Below are 16,343 nucleotides of genomic sequence, written 5' to 3'. Positions count from 1 at the left end.
TTAAGTTTATTATTAATATTAAAATTTAAATTAATTACGTAGTAGTAAGTAAGTACGAACTTATTATATATATAAATTAAGTTTACTTTCGTTGTGTGTGTGTGTGTGTGTGTGTGTGTGTGTGTGTGTGTGTGTGTGTGTGTGTGTGTGTGTGTTTGATAAATTTTTTTTAAAAATAAGCAATAAGAAGGTATCAAATTTATTATGAAATAGACAATAAAAACTTTTTTTCTCTTTCTCTCTTTCTTTTAATAATTATTATATTGGAAATAAACATGTAAATAACATTTATAATTTTTAGAAAATAATGTTGTTTAATCCACGAAATGTAATAATACTGGTGTCTGCAGTATTTACTACTTTGGACTTTCCAGAAAGTCCTATAACATCAGAAGAAGTTACGATGGACAGAAAAATGGAAAAATGTTAAAATAAACGAAGACTAGTATGAAATTGAAGAAGAAGAATCATTGGTTTTTTAAACTCATATGATCAAGAAGCACAAGAAATAGAATTCGTAGATGAAGAAAGAAATTACGCAATGTAAAAGAAATGATTTGTGACTGATGATATTTCAAGAGAATATAAAAGAGGAGCAATTGAATACTGGAGAAGTGTAACTTAAAACCAAGGACAATTAAATCTCTAAATTAAGGTTTCGGAAAGTAATATCAGCAGGACAATTGCGACGATGGGAAAAGCAAATGAATGTAGGTGGTAGTAGATTAGAAAAGTTGGGACGAATTTCAGCATATACGTTAGATAAATTTATTGAAGCAATTCATAGAGGGGCAATGATATTAATATGATATTAATATTACACAATTGGGTTTGCAAGCGCAACAACAAAAAACTTATTAGGTTTTAATCACACGAAAGGATTAGAAGATTTAAGCTCGCGCATCAAATTGTATTTAGAAAAGTTACGAATTTTATAACTGAAAAAGCTTTAATGTCAAAGGAAGCTTTACAAGCAGACAGTAATAGATTTATTGAAAATGTCAAATATTATATTGACCGCTGTGGAATTGAAAATGTATATAATTCGGACCAAAGTGGTTTTCAATTAGAATTACACGTTGGTCGTATATTGGCAGAGAAAAGTGTAAAAAAAGTAGAGTGTAGCACAATCAATATCTGCGATTACGCACAGTTATACAACTGTTATTTCAGCCGATGGTAGATTATTATTTCCACTTCTTATAGTATTAAAAGAACCTAGTGGAACATTTTAGGTCCTAGAATACAAGAAACGATGTTTACCGCAAATAATATTTTTATTATGGCGTCAAAATCTGTAAACATCTAATTATTTTGAAACTTGGGTAAGGAAAGTATATTTTCCAAATGTTCGAAATGTTCCAAATTCAGTTTTACTGTTAGATTCGTGGACTGGTCATTGTTCGGATATAATTCAAAGAAACAGACCAGATTCTGCAAAAGATATTGTTTTATTAATACCGGCTATACCGGCTGGAACAATAGGAAAAATATAACTATTAGATTTTTTGGATTCCTTTTGTGGAAGAATTTCATCAAGCATTTTTCAGATGTAGTCATGCTTTTAAATCTTGATATAAAAATTTCATTCTAGAAACGCTATTTTAAAATTACAATCATTAACGCACGATCAGTTTTTATTGCCAAAACTTTACTAATTTGTTTAAATTAAGTGGATATTTGGAACATAGGCCAATAGAATTTGAAACATCAATCGATTTTTGCTTTAAAAAAATTCGAAACCAACATGTCATATTTGTGATGAAATAGCTGTAATTACTTGCGCATGTGCAAGAAAGTTCTCTACTCTCTACTCTTCTATAACACATTTTTTTTATGAACATTATCTTTAATCTGTAATCAGTATGAACCATAAATATTGCAATGGTTTATATATTTATTGTAAAAAAGATTGTAGAAAACATTGTAAAATTAAAGATAATAATTAAAAAATTATTATATTTTAATAACAATTACGAAATAACAAATACGAAATAAAATTCAACGTGACTGATATTTTATATTGTAACAAAAATATGAAATTAACAATAAGTTTAAAATTACTGTTTTTGATTGCATATAATAAAATTATCCAAAAAAAATATTATATTAAACATGTACATTCTGTTGCATACAATACAGAGAAGAAAGGAAATTTTATAAACATGTAAGAGAGAATTTATTATATAATATCAGTAATAAATATATATAATAATATATTAATTACAAAAAAAACATTTTTATTTCTGCAAATTTTTTGTAGAAACGATATTATTATTAATATACAAATATTGCGCATACTTCTCATCTATATTTACAAAGTGTGCATATGCATATTCTTTATAAATTTAAAAATAAAATTTATGTAATACAATCATCATCTCATATCTTCTTTCATATTTTTCATGCGCAAATAATAATAATATCCACTTACTTCAATCCTCAAAAATCTCACTTTGAGAAATTCATGAGATACTTGTAGTGCTTGATTAGAATTTCCCTTGAATTTAGCTCTTTCTTTAGCACTCATACTTCGTAGTAATTCTAATATACATCCTCGTCCTCCAAGAATTCGACGTTCAGATTCCGTTCAATGTTTATATCTTGTGAGAAGATTTCTTTGTTCAGTATTGGAAGCTGAAGCACCACGTCCGCTTGCATAAGATAGAATGCAAGGATACGTGGGCTGTTGGAATGTTCTTTAATTTCTAGTATTGATTGATTATGTTCTCACATATTCGGTCTAAAATAAAGATTCTTAATATTATTCTTTTTACATTGGAAACTCTTTTTACACTTGAACGGAAACTGAAAGAAAAATGAAACTTATTAAATAAATGCATTATTAATAGTTAAATAAGTTATTGAATAAAAATTATTGAATAAATGCAACATATAATAAATAATCGAATGATACCTTTGGCCGATGAGAAGCATCACAATTTGTACACGATATTTTCATTTTAATTAACGCATGTAAAACTTTCACTATTGCATACAGCAACTGATAGTAATCAACTATATTTACTATGTAGTTGCAATAATAAGACGCAATATCTTATTATAATAAGATTATTCAACAACAAACGCAAACTATGCGTCAGCATATCTATTTTCCGCTTAGATTAATAAGACGCAATGTTTTGTCAATACATTATTCATAATAACATTGAACATGACGATCAAATGAATGATATTTTACGAAAATAATAATTTCTTTATTCATACTTTGATTTTAATTGCCCGAGGTACATTTGTGTATATATCATCAAAAATATTTGATTGGTTTCGAAAGTCTAACAAAGTCAGTGTTACTATTACTGTTATTATTATTATTGTTGTCATTATTATTATAACATTATTATTGTAAAAAGCTTTTATAATAGCTAGTGCGATATTGATGCGTATTGGACTGTATTCATTCAACGCTATCTCGAGTAGCTGGATATTCATGGAGCGTGTATATAGTGTTTCTCGTCCATATTCCAAAAATGCGTTTACGGAACATGACTTTATTGTAAATCGTTACTTTCAACGTAAAATGCTCTTTAATTTTTGTCATTATAAAAATTTAAAAATTTTTGAAATTTAGAGGTGAGAGGTATACAATATATACATAAAGAATTTTTTTTATTATAGTTATGAAGTACTCTTGCAATCACATTCGATTTTTATTTAAAACACTTTTCTCTATCTTTCATAGTTTCGACGATATTCAATCTGAAAGAAAAAAATCGATTTTTTTCAAGGGAGAATTTCACCCCCTTAACGTGCGACTCAGCACACACATATAAAAAAAAAAATAAAATAAAACGTATCTCCTATTTTTGTCCGTAGAATAACATACTAAAAGCTCGTTTAAATCGAAAAGATTCACTTGATTGTGTTCCTATAAGATTAAGCCTGCATATTCAGGAAATAAAAAAAGGAATTGAAAAAATACAATAAATTAAAAAAAATACATAATTCTAGAAATTGAAGATGTAAATCAATTCATTACATAGCGGTTTTATATATTCATCAGGAAGTACCTCAATAGCAAGCTCCCGTTCAAATTCTGTCCAGAGAGTTCCATCAAATAGAGGAAGTCATGACAATACAGCAACAAGAGAAAATCAAGATCGGTAGAGGAGATATGGAATTATTGTTGCAAAGAAGGAAGCATCATAAGATATTTGAAAGATTAAATTGAGGCAATCACACATTTCATACAGAAATTATGATTACTGCTCACTTCCGATTGAGACATTATAGTCAAAGATTTACACAAGTTTAACAGAAGATTATGATTCAAATTTGGATTCGAACAAAGTTCAGAGATTATTTCCTGATGAAATGACTTTGAAGCTTGTGAAAAACAAGTGTACATATTTGACGAATAAAATAATTTTTCTGCAAAATAATTTATTAATTGTTTTAATAACTATGTACATTAATTCATTCTCTTTTTATAATAATCTTCCCATTTTTTCTAATTTTACATACATACACACACACACATATATATATATATATATATATATATATATACATACACATATATATACACATATATATACATATATAAAGATGCCGAAATTTCAGGGTGCAAATCGTATGAAAAAGTTGCACGAGACACGTGTTTCCAGGATGATGCAACTCAGTAAGATAGCTAGAATCGTCCGCCAAGAAAACCATCAGCAGCCTAAGATTAAGAACTATGCAAGGCAGGATGCATTCTATGTGAGAAATGAGAGGAGTTAATCTAGAGAAGGCTACCCTGGCGAAATTCACTCTGCAGATAAGCATAACGCGCAGGAGCACATAAACGAGCGTTATGTACGTGCAAAATGCATGATATTCTGGAAATTTTGGAGTGGCGTACGCCGATGATTTTGTCGGGCGTCGGGAACAAATCATTCGGTTCGGAGTAACCGATTTTTTTCGTTACGTCAAATACAATATGCTAAATCTCGCAAATAATTTGCATATATACAAAACCATACTGAAATCCATTTGAACTTATGGGATCCAGTTGTGGAATACAGTATCCCACTCTAACATTGAAATCTTGCAATTAAAAATCCTAAAGATATAAATGCTCCTTGATTCGTGATCAGCAATACTTTGCATCACGATTTGAACCAACCATTAAAGAAGAAATCAAATCCAAGATTAAAGCCTATAGAGACAGAATCAGAAACCACCCGAATACTCTAGTCAGACATCTCATGTCAGAAAAAAATCCAATTTAAAGATTGAAAAGAAAGACCCCTTTGGATCTAGTTGCTGATCTAAATAAGATTCGAATGCATCATTGCATGCACTTCATGCAGGACCTATTAATCTTACTTATTGCTGAATGTCCTAAATTGGGACAGATTGAAAGATATAAAGAAGTTAAATAAAAAATTAAAAAACTTTAACAAACTTTAAAGCTCAAACTGAAAAATTCAATAAAATTTCGTATAAAATAAAAAAAAATAAAATATAATTTTAAAACAACTACACTTTTCATTGTTTAAACAAAAAATCCTGAAACATTCTGAATACAAGAAACAATGTTCAGGCAAATTAATATTTATGATTTATAAATCTGTAAAATTAACTTCACATCATTTTGAAATTTGGTTAAGAAAAGTTTGTCTTAAATCAGTTTTATTATTAGATTCATAGATTGGTTATTATCCTGATGCTATTATAAGAAATAGATCTGTAAGATTTTGTTCTTCTAACTATACCAGTATAGAAACAACAGATCAGAAATAACCATTGAATATGTATGATTTCCCCTTATGAAAAAATTTTATGAAATATTTTTCTGATATCGTCATGTTTCTAAGTTTTGGAAGTTTTTATCCACGAGATTCCATTTTAAAACTGCAATCATTAACACATTTTTAATTTATACGCCAAGATTAAAAAATTTATTCAAATACCTGATACATAAAAGTGGTATATATAGATTTTAAACCAGAAAAGTTTGATATATCGACAAAATTTTGTTCCTAAAAAAACACTCAAAAGCAACATGATGTTTGCAGCGGCATTGCTATAATAATTCATACATGGTAAAAAATTTCTCTGTATGTAATAACATTTCTTTCACAATCATCATCTTTGTTTGTATAACATAAATAAATTATATTTACATTATTTGTAACCTTATTCTCTTTCTCATGTCACTTTATTATATTATTGTATTGGAATGCAATCATTGTAACACAATTTTATTACATCATACTCTTTTTATTTATTATAAATGTTATAAATTCAAGTCTTTACTTTTACTATATAATTTTACATCTAAGCATTCCATAGAAGTAAACTGTCAAAATGACGAAGAGAATAGTTTATTTGTTCTGTTTCAATTATTAAATCTCAGGTAAGAATCAAAAATAACAAACTCAGAGGAAGAGAAAATTGAATTGTGTAGATGCAACGTACCTTTAATAACGAACACCGAACTTGTATTAAATAAAAAAAAATTATGAATTATGTACACAATAAAATAAAAACAAAACAATAACAATGTAAAAGATACGCTTGGATTTTGGAAAATCCTGAAACATTAAAATTTATAATTTGTACAGAATATTCCCAAATTTTTGGAAAAAATATTCATGAATATCTGCCATGAAATAAAGCTTGCAGAAAAATTAACATGTATCTTGGAAGAAAGACATATTATTATTACGTTATTATTTTATATATATATATATATATATACATATACTTTATTTTTTTCCAAATGTACATATATGAAAACGATATTTTTTCAAATAATTGCTGAGCAATTTACAACAGCCTCTTGTACATTTATTAATAACATTTTATGCCGAAAAATAGAAATAGAATCAGATAATCATATTTACAACGCAGCAAAAAGAATATCGCAAAAATTTTCTAAAAAAGAAAGCGAATGAAAAATGTACACTGAAAGAAAAGATTGGTTGCTGCAACAATTTAGATAATAAATATGACATAGCATTTTTATATGACTGCAGCGAACAACTAACTTTTTTATTGTAGCAACAAATTTTTAGTTGCGTTAGCCTATCGAAATCATATACTGATATTGCAGATAAGCTAACGCAATTAAAAATTAGAAAAAATAATGTGTTTAAGAGATGTATAGGTATATGGTTACACGACATTGTGAGACTAACGGATTATTATGCACTATTATCAATCGATTTGACACAACTGTTACCGCTGATTACCACCAAAATTCGCAAGCACATTTTTTATTGTGCATATTCCTCGCAAAACATTTTATCTCATGCATATTCTTCAACGAAAAGGATCTATCAGATAAAGATTGAAGAGTTATCTTCAAAGCATAAGATTTGAGGCCTCGATTCCGATTTTTTTCCGATTTTCTTTGAAATGTCAAAATTGTAAAAAGTAGTCCAATTTAACGAGTTATAGGTTACATATTTCATATAAATATAAGGTTGTAAATGCCATCAATTGAAGACAGGTTAACATATATATAACTTGCAACATCCATAATAGTTATTCTCATTTGTAAGTATAGAACAACCGTAAAGTAACTTCCATAGTACTATAGTTCCTACAACACATATTGGTTTTGATATGCGAAAAATATCACAATTATTTGGTTGTGGCAACTGTAACTTTTTTTCCATATATCATTTTCATATATACATTATGAAAAAATAAGTGGACATCTTTCTTTCCAAGATATATGTTGGTTTTTTTGTAAGCTTTACCTCATAGTAGATATTTATGAATATCTTTTCCAAAAATTCGAGAGTATTTTGTTAAAAAAAATTATAAATTTTTATATTTCAGGATTTTCCAAAATCCAAACATACACTGAAAGAAAAGATTGGTTGCTGCAACAATTTAGGTAAATAAATAAATTTATATTCCAGTGGATTCTTTTAACAAAAAGTGAATAGTAATCTATCATCTCTTGAAATAGTTGGTTGTATTGTGTAACTATGTAGTTACTGATAGATTGTACTATACTGTAACTTTTTTGCCTTTAATTGCCAATGAATGACTAGCATAAAGTTCTAATTGGAATGCGCTTTCATCAAAATTATATATATCTTCAAATCTATAACGAGTAATATAATATTTAATATTCTCAATCAATTATTCAATCAATTACTTTCTGCTTCTAAATTCTCTTTTGATTGAAGTTTTTTTTTTATAAATTTTATGATAAACCAAGGTAATGATCAAAAAATATAAATATTAATATAAAGTGATAAAAAGATAATAATCAAAAAGTATATATTTATTGATATAAATTCTCAAAATACTTAGAAAGTCGAAGCAACTGTACACTGGTGTCCTGAACTAACATTCACGTAACGACAATCCCTGTTAAGCTAGTCCCCCCACCAGCGATAAATGAATTCTAACACATACTAAAATTAGGTGCTAATTAAGTGCTAATTAGGTGCTGAAGTGCAAAATTAAGTGCTCGAACCATTTGACAGAAAAAAAAATTATTGTGAGGGGGGGCTAGCTTAATATTAAGTTAATTCTCCCAATAAAAAAAATATAATTATGCGTAAACAAACAAAACAAATATATCAGAATTAGGTGCTAATTAGGTGCTTCAAGAAACGACTAAATTAATTCGAAAATATATACAAAATGTTAAGTATTGAATACCAGTGTGCCATAAAAAAATTTTGTGATTATATGTAGAGTTTTCCTGAAATAGATTTGTTTATATCATTATTTTCTGTTATGCAAAAATGCGCAGCAGAATTGCTGGTGAAGAATCGAGGGATGATATACAGGTGTTTGTAATTATTTTTCAAAAATGATACTTCGGAAAAAATAACTTAATTTATCATATATGATTAAATTCGTCTTAAAATAACTTTTAATTTTATCTTTAAAAAAATCAAAAGTTAGCAAAAAAGATAAATGGGGTAGGGATAATAAATAGGGATAGTAAATAAAATAAAATTAAAAAAAAAATTAGTTTATCATAATTATTCTCTCTTGTGAAATCACAAAAAAATTTTTATTTCTAACATTTTTTTATCTCTTATAGTTTCGATATTTGCCTCAAAAGAAAAAAAAAATTTTTTTTTCAAGAGATATTTCATCTCTTAAAATTAGGTAGGTTAGGGTTAGAGGTTACGTTAGAGATAGATTAATAAAGATTATTATTCAAACGTAAAAAAGGATGAATATACATACATGATACATGTTTAAGAGAGATATATGAAAAAAGAAATTAAGCTTCCTCTGACTCGTCATCTCGATGCCGCTGTCGTGATCGCTAGATTCTCTCTCAACGGTTCCTCGATGTCGACGTCGAGGAATCGCCGCAGCAGTGTCAGTTCCCTGAAATAGCCATCGACATCGCCACCGGTGTCGCCGTTAAGAGAGAGTCTAGCGATCACGACAGCGGCATCGAGACGACGAGTCAGAGGAAGCTTAATTTCTTTTTTCATGTATCTCTCTTAAACATGTATATTCATCTGTTTGAATAATAATCTTTATTAATTTATCCCTAACGTAACCTCTAACCCTAACCTACCCTCGCGCGAGGCACCGTCTCTAAAAGAGACTCTCACACGTCGACGGACAGATCCGACGTCCGTATCCGAAGAATCGGATCGGTGGCGATAACGACGGCTATTTTAGGGAACTGACACTGCTACGACGTTAAATTCTACGAATGTAAAAAATCATTTAAGCGTAAAGAAAATTTGAGCATTCACACAAGAATACATACTAATAAAAAGCAGTATCAGTATCAAAATTGCGGGAAATTTCGGTAAGTATGTAAGTGAGTAAAAAATTAGAGTTATTTGATAATTCGATTTCTCGCTAATTGTCATTGTTAATTGTCAGTATATTTTAAATCTTCACCTCTGTTTCTCTTGAGATGTAAAGTAGTGTATACAAGCAACTTTACTTCGGTCGACTTAGACATACAGATCTAAGTTCGATTCCATTTGCGCTCCACATTTGCGATTTTATCCGCAGTATTTATTTGCGATTGAGGAATAAATTTCTGGCTCCATATATTTGAGCCAATATACAATATGTTATTATAATGTTATTACCATAAAATGCGAATATAAAAAAATTGTAATGTATGATTCATAGCGTTTAAAGAGATAGAACATATAATAACGATATTCTCTCTCTCTCTCTCTCCCTCCCTCCCTCCCTCTCGCACATGTTAAAAACCATCTGGAAAAAAAGATAGGATCGAAATTGGGGGCGTTTCTCGTCGAATTAGTATGAATTTGACACCATATATGTGTGTTGTATATAAAGCAATAATTGCTTCGTTGTTTGAATATTATTGTTCATCTATATTACTGAGTTTAAACGATTGTAACATGCAACATTTACAGAAATTATAAAATAAGGGAAATGAGAATCATATTATGGTGAGAATTATATTATGGTATATTCAAATTTTATATTTTTTGGGGCCGAAATTTCATGTTTCAAAAAAGGCACAATCTCGAAATTTAAAAAATTTCAATGAATTTTTTAAAAATAAAAGTTAATTAAATTTGGAATTTAATATTAAAAACAAGTATTAAAAATACAGTTGCAAAAATGTAAAATTTGAAATTTTATTTAAATTTGATATTAGTCGGGCTCTCAAATCCAAAAACTATAATATATATCATCGGGCAATGAGAGTATCTATACAGCGCAGTAATTTGTGCGCAAATATATATATAATTACTAAATAAAATTTATATATTATGAAGATGTACAATGCTTGTCGGTTCAAAATCTTATTTGTATATTTTGGTTGCAAAAATATTTATATACATATAGTTATTCGTGATAAATTTGATTTGATTATCTTGGCTACTATATAATGATTTCTTTACTGTAGTGATTTCTTTATAAATTTATTATGTAATTTACGTTACATTTATTATGTATTTTTAAATAAAGATTAAAGTTCTTATTAGTTACATAATTTGAAAAATATTAACTTTTCAGATATCGCCATTATTATATATATTAGCGCAAGCTGACGGCTTCGATTTGAACATAGCCGTCATCGAAGCACTGAATATATAAATACATCACAAGTATTAAATCTGAATCTTATTTTAGATACATATGTCTAGCCAAATTTTTGTTTCTTACTTCTCTTTTTTACTAAATCATACATAAAGAGGTTAGAAAGTTTTTTAAGTTGCTGTGCGGCGGGAGCAGCAACTTCCACGCTACTCCTTCGGCAGAATGTTCAGGTTCCACGGAAGAAATGGGAGAGAGAAGTGAACACGCACGCATGCCGTACGGTTCTCCTCCTCCTTCTCTTTTCTTCCTCGAACGAACGTTCGATCTCCACGTACGAAGCTACAAAGACCCAAAGTATATAACTTTCGCATCGCGTCGCCTCGAATAAATAAGCGTGGGAAACAACCGGGACACACTAATGCCACACTTTATCTCTATAGCAACTGTTTTCAGTTGTTTATCGAACAATACAGAATTGATGTTAATAAATGTTAAGTTAAAAAAATCAGACAGTGATTTTTCATCTACTTTTTTAAAATTTAAAAATCATTTAAATTCAGACTAATATAATTCAAATGAATAAAAATTAATTTGTGCAGAGACAACATTTTTTTAGATTGTTTTTTTTTAACATTAGATAGTCACTGGGTATACATGTTTAAAACAAATTTCAAAAAATTTTGTCATCAAAAAGCGCAAATAAAACGATACTTATTTAACAATCAATTAGGATGTCTAGCTAATTCGGATTTAATCTTGGCAATGCAGCATCCTAGTGTCTGAACAATTCGCGCGTTGAGCAAAGATGATTATAGTCCCTGAATAGCCCAGAAGTATCACGTGCAATCTTGGCATTGCTATCATCCCCCGTCGCAGAACGAAGTACGCGAATTACGTTTTATTTTCTTGTGATTGGTTAAATCACATTCAAAGAATTTTTATCGCTGTTAATATTGTGTCGCAACTATTCGTTTTATTTTTAATTAACCTTTTAATTTTTTACTCTCACTTTAAAACTGAATCAACTAATGTAAGAAAATACAGAATATTATACCATATGATACGAGTATTTTTTTTTGCGACAAGCCACAGTGATTTGCAAAGGCCGTCTACAGCTTAAACAAATATTATGATTAAAATTAGTATAAAACATATATATCAATATTTTATCAATAATAGCAAGAGAAGATAAATTCCCAAACGACCAATTATTCTTTCAAAGGAATTAAAATAGAGAAAAAAAACCTAGCTGGTCTTTGACTCTTACTCTGTAAAATCAGTCAATACGGTTTTTGCGAAGGCGGATCGCGCCCACCGTAATAAGATGTTCGTTTTTTCCAATTCTTTCTTACGCATTATGTTGGTCTGCGGCAGTTATCTATACTCTCATTAATCTAGACCCCCCCCTTCGGAAATTAAACATGATAAAAATTTTTTTTGCTTTTTATTTGCTAATTATTTGCTCAAAAACAAATTTTTTTTTGCTCTAGCTTTTTAATAGGAAAAAAATAAAAGAGGGGGGGGTGGGAGTCCAAATTAATATTAAGCTGCTCCTCCCTACTGAAAAAAATAAATAGCACTAAAAAAATCAAGGAACTGATCTATCCATCGACACGCCCTAAATTCGAAAATGAAGACAACTTCCGAGACTTCAATGCAAGCTCAGATAGAGATGCAAGGGGAAGAGAAAATGTATGAGAAAATCCACGCAAGAAAATATTCGAAAATGTGTAAAAAGTACAGTCAAAATAGAAGATAGTGAGACACAATAATATAGAAATTTTTCTAAATTTTTTTCGCTCTCCGAATCCATTAATTACTTAATAGATATTTTAAGTGAGGCCTCGTACTAGAGGGAAGGTACGAAGCCCAAAATTAAAACGACCAGGATAGACATCACAAATACTCTGATAAATCATGAGATGTCAGGATGCTGTTCACTCTATGATGATGGCGGTAGAGGTTGAGTCATTTTCGAACGTAGTTACCAAGCGTAATCATGAAATTAATATCGAGAGAATGAGGAAAGACGTTTATTTATTTGATCTTTCGAGGCCTTTCCATCTATAAAATAAATTCAATAACGTTTTTCGTTATAAACATTATCGAACTTCAATTGTCTTTCTTGAAAATTTCAATATCAAATTAAATTTAATTACTTTTTATATTTTGAAAAATTATAATACATTTTCAATTATAACCGAATTGTCCGAGATCCGATCGGGAAGAAGAGTTCTTGCAGAGATTGCAAAGGCAGAAGAGAGGCGTGGATTACAGGAACCTGGAAAAACGGGTTCCTACTAACATATCGACATTGAAGAAGATTACGAATGGTATACTGAGAATTTAAAGAGAAATTGGTTGCAGATCTGCGTTGAATAAACGTGAATAAATTAAATATTATTTCTATAAAAAAACTCGAAACGTGGATACATAGTACGCGAGTGAACACGGATGCGAGAATAGATTCTCGAGCTTTGTTCGAGATTTTCTTAAATAATTTCGACCGATTATAAAGTGTAAATTAAGTATGAGTATGAAGAGTGCGTGATATGTTATATTTTCAATAAATTCTATTTGTGGGTAAAACCGATTAAATGTGACTCAAGTCTTTCGAAAGTCTTGTCTATCCTTATGCAGGCATAAGGTAGCAATAAGTTACGTCATGCATATTTTTCGTAAACTAAAACCGAAAAATGAATTAAAACTAAAGCAGAATAATTATTCAACCACGAGAATGAATTCCATGAATGATAATAATACCTTACATTGCTGTGAACATGATATTTAACAATAAACAATTTCCTTAAATATACTCTCTTGTTTCTCTTGTATCTTAAGTCCACAGTTATTGTTTTGTATAATTAATAGAAACTGCAACAATTCGTCACATAATGCTGATCTAAACATTGTACGTAAAGTCAATATACAAAATTCGATAAATTAAGTGGACAATAATCAGTATTACAATATGATAATATAACAGTGTAAAACGTGATCCAGTTAAACTGCAATAAATTTATGCTTTTTGAGAGTATTCTTTTTGACAAACATGAAGGAAAGATGACCGGCTGGATAAGAGTATTGCATCATTTCACATAATTCTGGAAGTCTTGCGTGCTCTCGTGCGAAAATATTATAGGACGAATTCGATCACCGAGTGTTCAAGGATCTCCGGTTGATTCACGTACCATCTCATGCCCGTGACCTCCAGTGGGACGGGTGTTATTAAGGGTGAAAGATGGAGGCGGACCCGCGCCGTACGAATTGTGACCTACCCTCGGCCGGAAGGAACCACCGGAAAAAATAAAGTAAGCATGGCGTACATACGATTATAAATAACCAATAAATCGATCAAAATTTCGATGAAATTATAAAATGTGGTTATCTGTTTAACAGATTTAAAAAGAAAAAGCTTGCATTAGAAAGGATAAAAGTTGACGATGTAAAAAAATGGCTTCGCGATTCTGTTGGAGTCGTGAAGGTTTGTTAATACGTTAATAGTACGCGAAGAAATAGGGGAGTTATCCTTTTTTGCAGTCTCCAGTACTAATGGAGATGAATTAAATGTTCACTCCGAGTACTCCAATGGCGACTGAGATCAGTTGTCAAATGCATAATGAGCTCATCACAGATGACCTCAAACCTGCAAAAGATGCTGCTATCTATGAGTATCTTGATTACTACACAACAGCCATGATTTGACTAAAAATAGTTAATGGCGGAAGTGGAGACAATAGCGAGCGACATGGCCAAGTGTTGGATACAGATGTATATTTTGCAATAAAATATACTCGAGAAAATACGAATCCACATTAGGACACACACAGGTTACGAGCCTCTGAAATGTGATTTTTGCCATCACAAATTTGGAGATCTCAGTAATCTCAACAAACATGTAAGATTGCACGCAACAGGAGAGTATATTATAAATGCAATATGTGTAACAAAGTCTTTGGTCCTCCTCCAGGTCAGAAGATGAACTTTTTGAGATCCTTATGCAACGGTGGAGATGAACGAGAACTGGACAACTAGTAATAACCTGATAAGATTGCCAAAAATTGATCTTTCTACTTTCGCAGGGGCGAATGAAGAATGGCGCAATTTCTTCGATATATTCAATTCACTGATTCACTTTAATACATTTTTAACGGATATTCAAAGATTTCATTATTTGAAATCCGCCTTAAAGGGTGAAGCAATTCAGGTCATATCCTCAATCGAAATTTCGGAAGCAAATTACGCAGATGCTTGGTCCAGGCTACAGGAAAGATATGATAACGAAAGGATAATACAAAGGATTCAAACACATATAAAGGCGATTTTTGATTTATGGTTGCAAAAAAAAGAAAACATAACTATCTTATAATAACTATTCTATAATTGCAACACGTGATGAATCGAACTATCAATTAAATCATCAATAACGATAACGATTTCATTAAGTTTAAGATTAAATCTAAATAAATACATAAAATGGGAGGAATATCCTAGAGCTCTCGGAATACCGACCTCTCAGTATAGAATCCGTTATTAAGGCATCTCCATAAAATTCTAGTCAAGCGCTTATCGACTCTGGACATATTTGATAGTCGCCATTTCCGGCCAATGGATGAGGTGTGTAAGAACATCACAAGACTTATATAGGCTGCGTCGGAAATGTTGCTCAGATGCTTCCGACGCCTTGGAGTTATCTTATCTTTGTTTAACATTAATGTTAATGTAAAGCTTTCGTATTGTTAATTGAATCGCGGAACAGTAGGTTAACAAGCGAGAGCGTGGCTTTTCGTATGACATATCTGCCCCTGAATACTTCTCCGATCAGATCCCCCAGAGTCTAGTAGTAAAATTTGATGATACATTGATTAAATATTGATATGTAAATTGAGCCAATGAATTTTGTTATTAGGATACTTTCAGATAAAACATATTCAACCAATTTATTTATTTTTAAAAAATAAATTAAATAGTAAATAATAGATATAAAGATCTACGAGCAAAACGCTAAACTTTATTTGCTGATATCTAATAATCTACTTTTGATTGGGAGAGAATCACAGTTCTAGACATTGAAAAAAATTATAATAGAAGGATTATTTCTGAAGTGCTGCATACGCATACTTAAAGAGCAAATTCAAAGCATTAACAAAAAGACACACATCTTATAAGTTAATGGAACAAAGTAAGCAGAATCAGTTCTAATTAATTTTTATTTGTTGCTCATTTGTCGTTAAAAAAAAATTGCCAAAAAAAATTTTGCTCTGCTAATTTTTTTTTAAATGATATTCCGTTAAAAGAAAATTAAGTTAGCGAAATAATATATATATATATATATATATATATATATATATATATATAATAAA

General features: G+C 29.9%; 1 pseudogene; it reads left to right on the top strand.

Moving 5' to 3' along the window:
* Positions 1-1,876, top strand: part of LOC105627361 — a 16,952-nt pseudogene extending 15,076 nt beyond the window's left edge.
* The last annotated feature ends 14,467 nt before the right edge of the window (positions 1,877-16,343 follow it).

Source organism: Atta cephalotes (genome assembly GCF_000143395.1).
Source record: "Atta cephalotes unplaced genomic scaffold scaffold00008, whole genome shotgun sequence".
Lineage (NCBI taxonomy): Eukaryota > Metazoa > Arthropoda > Insecta > Hymenoptera > Formicidae > Atta > Atta cephalotes.
Note: the sequence above shows the minus strand (reverse complement) of the source record. Positions and strands in the feature narration are given on the sequence as shown.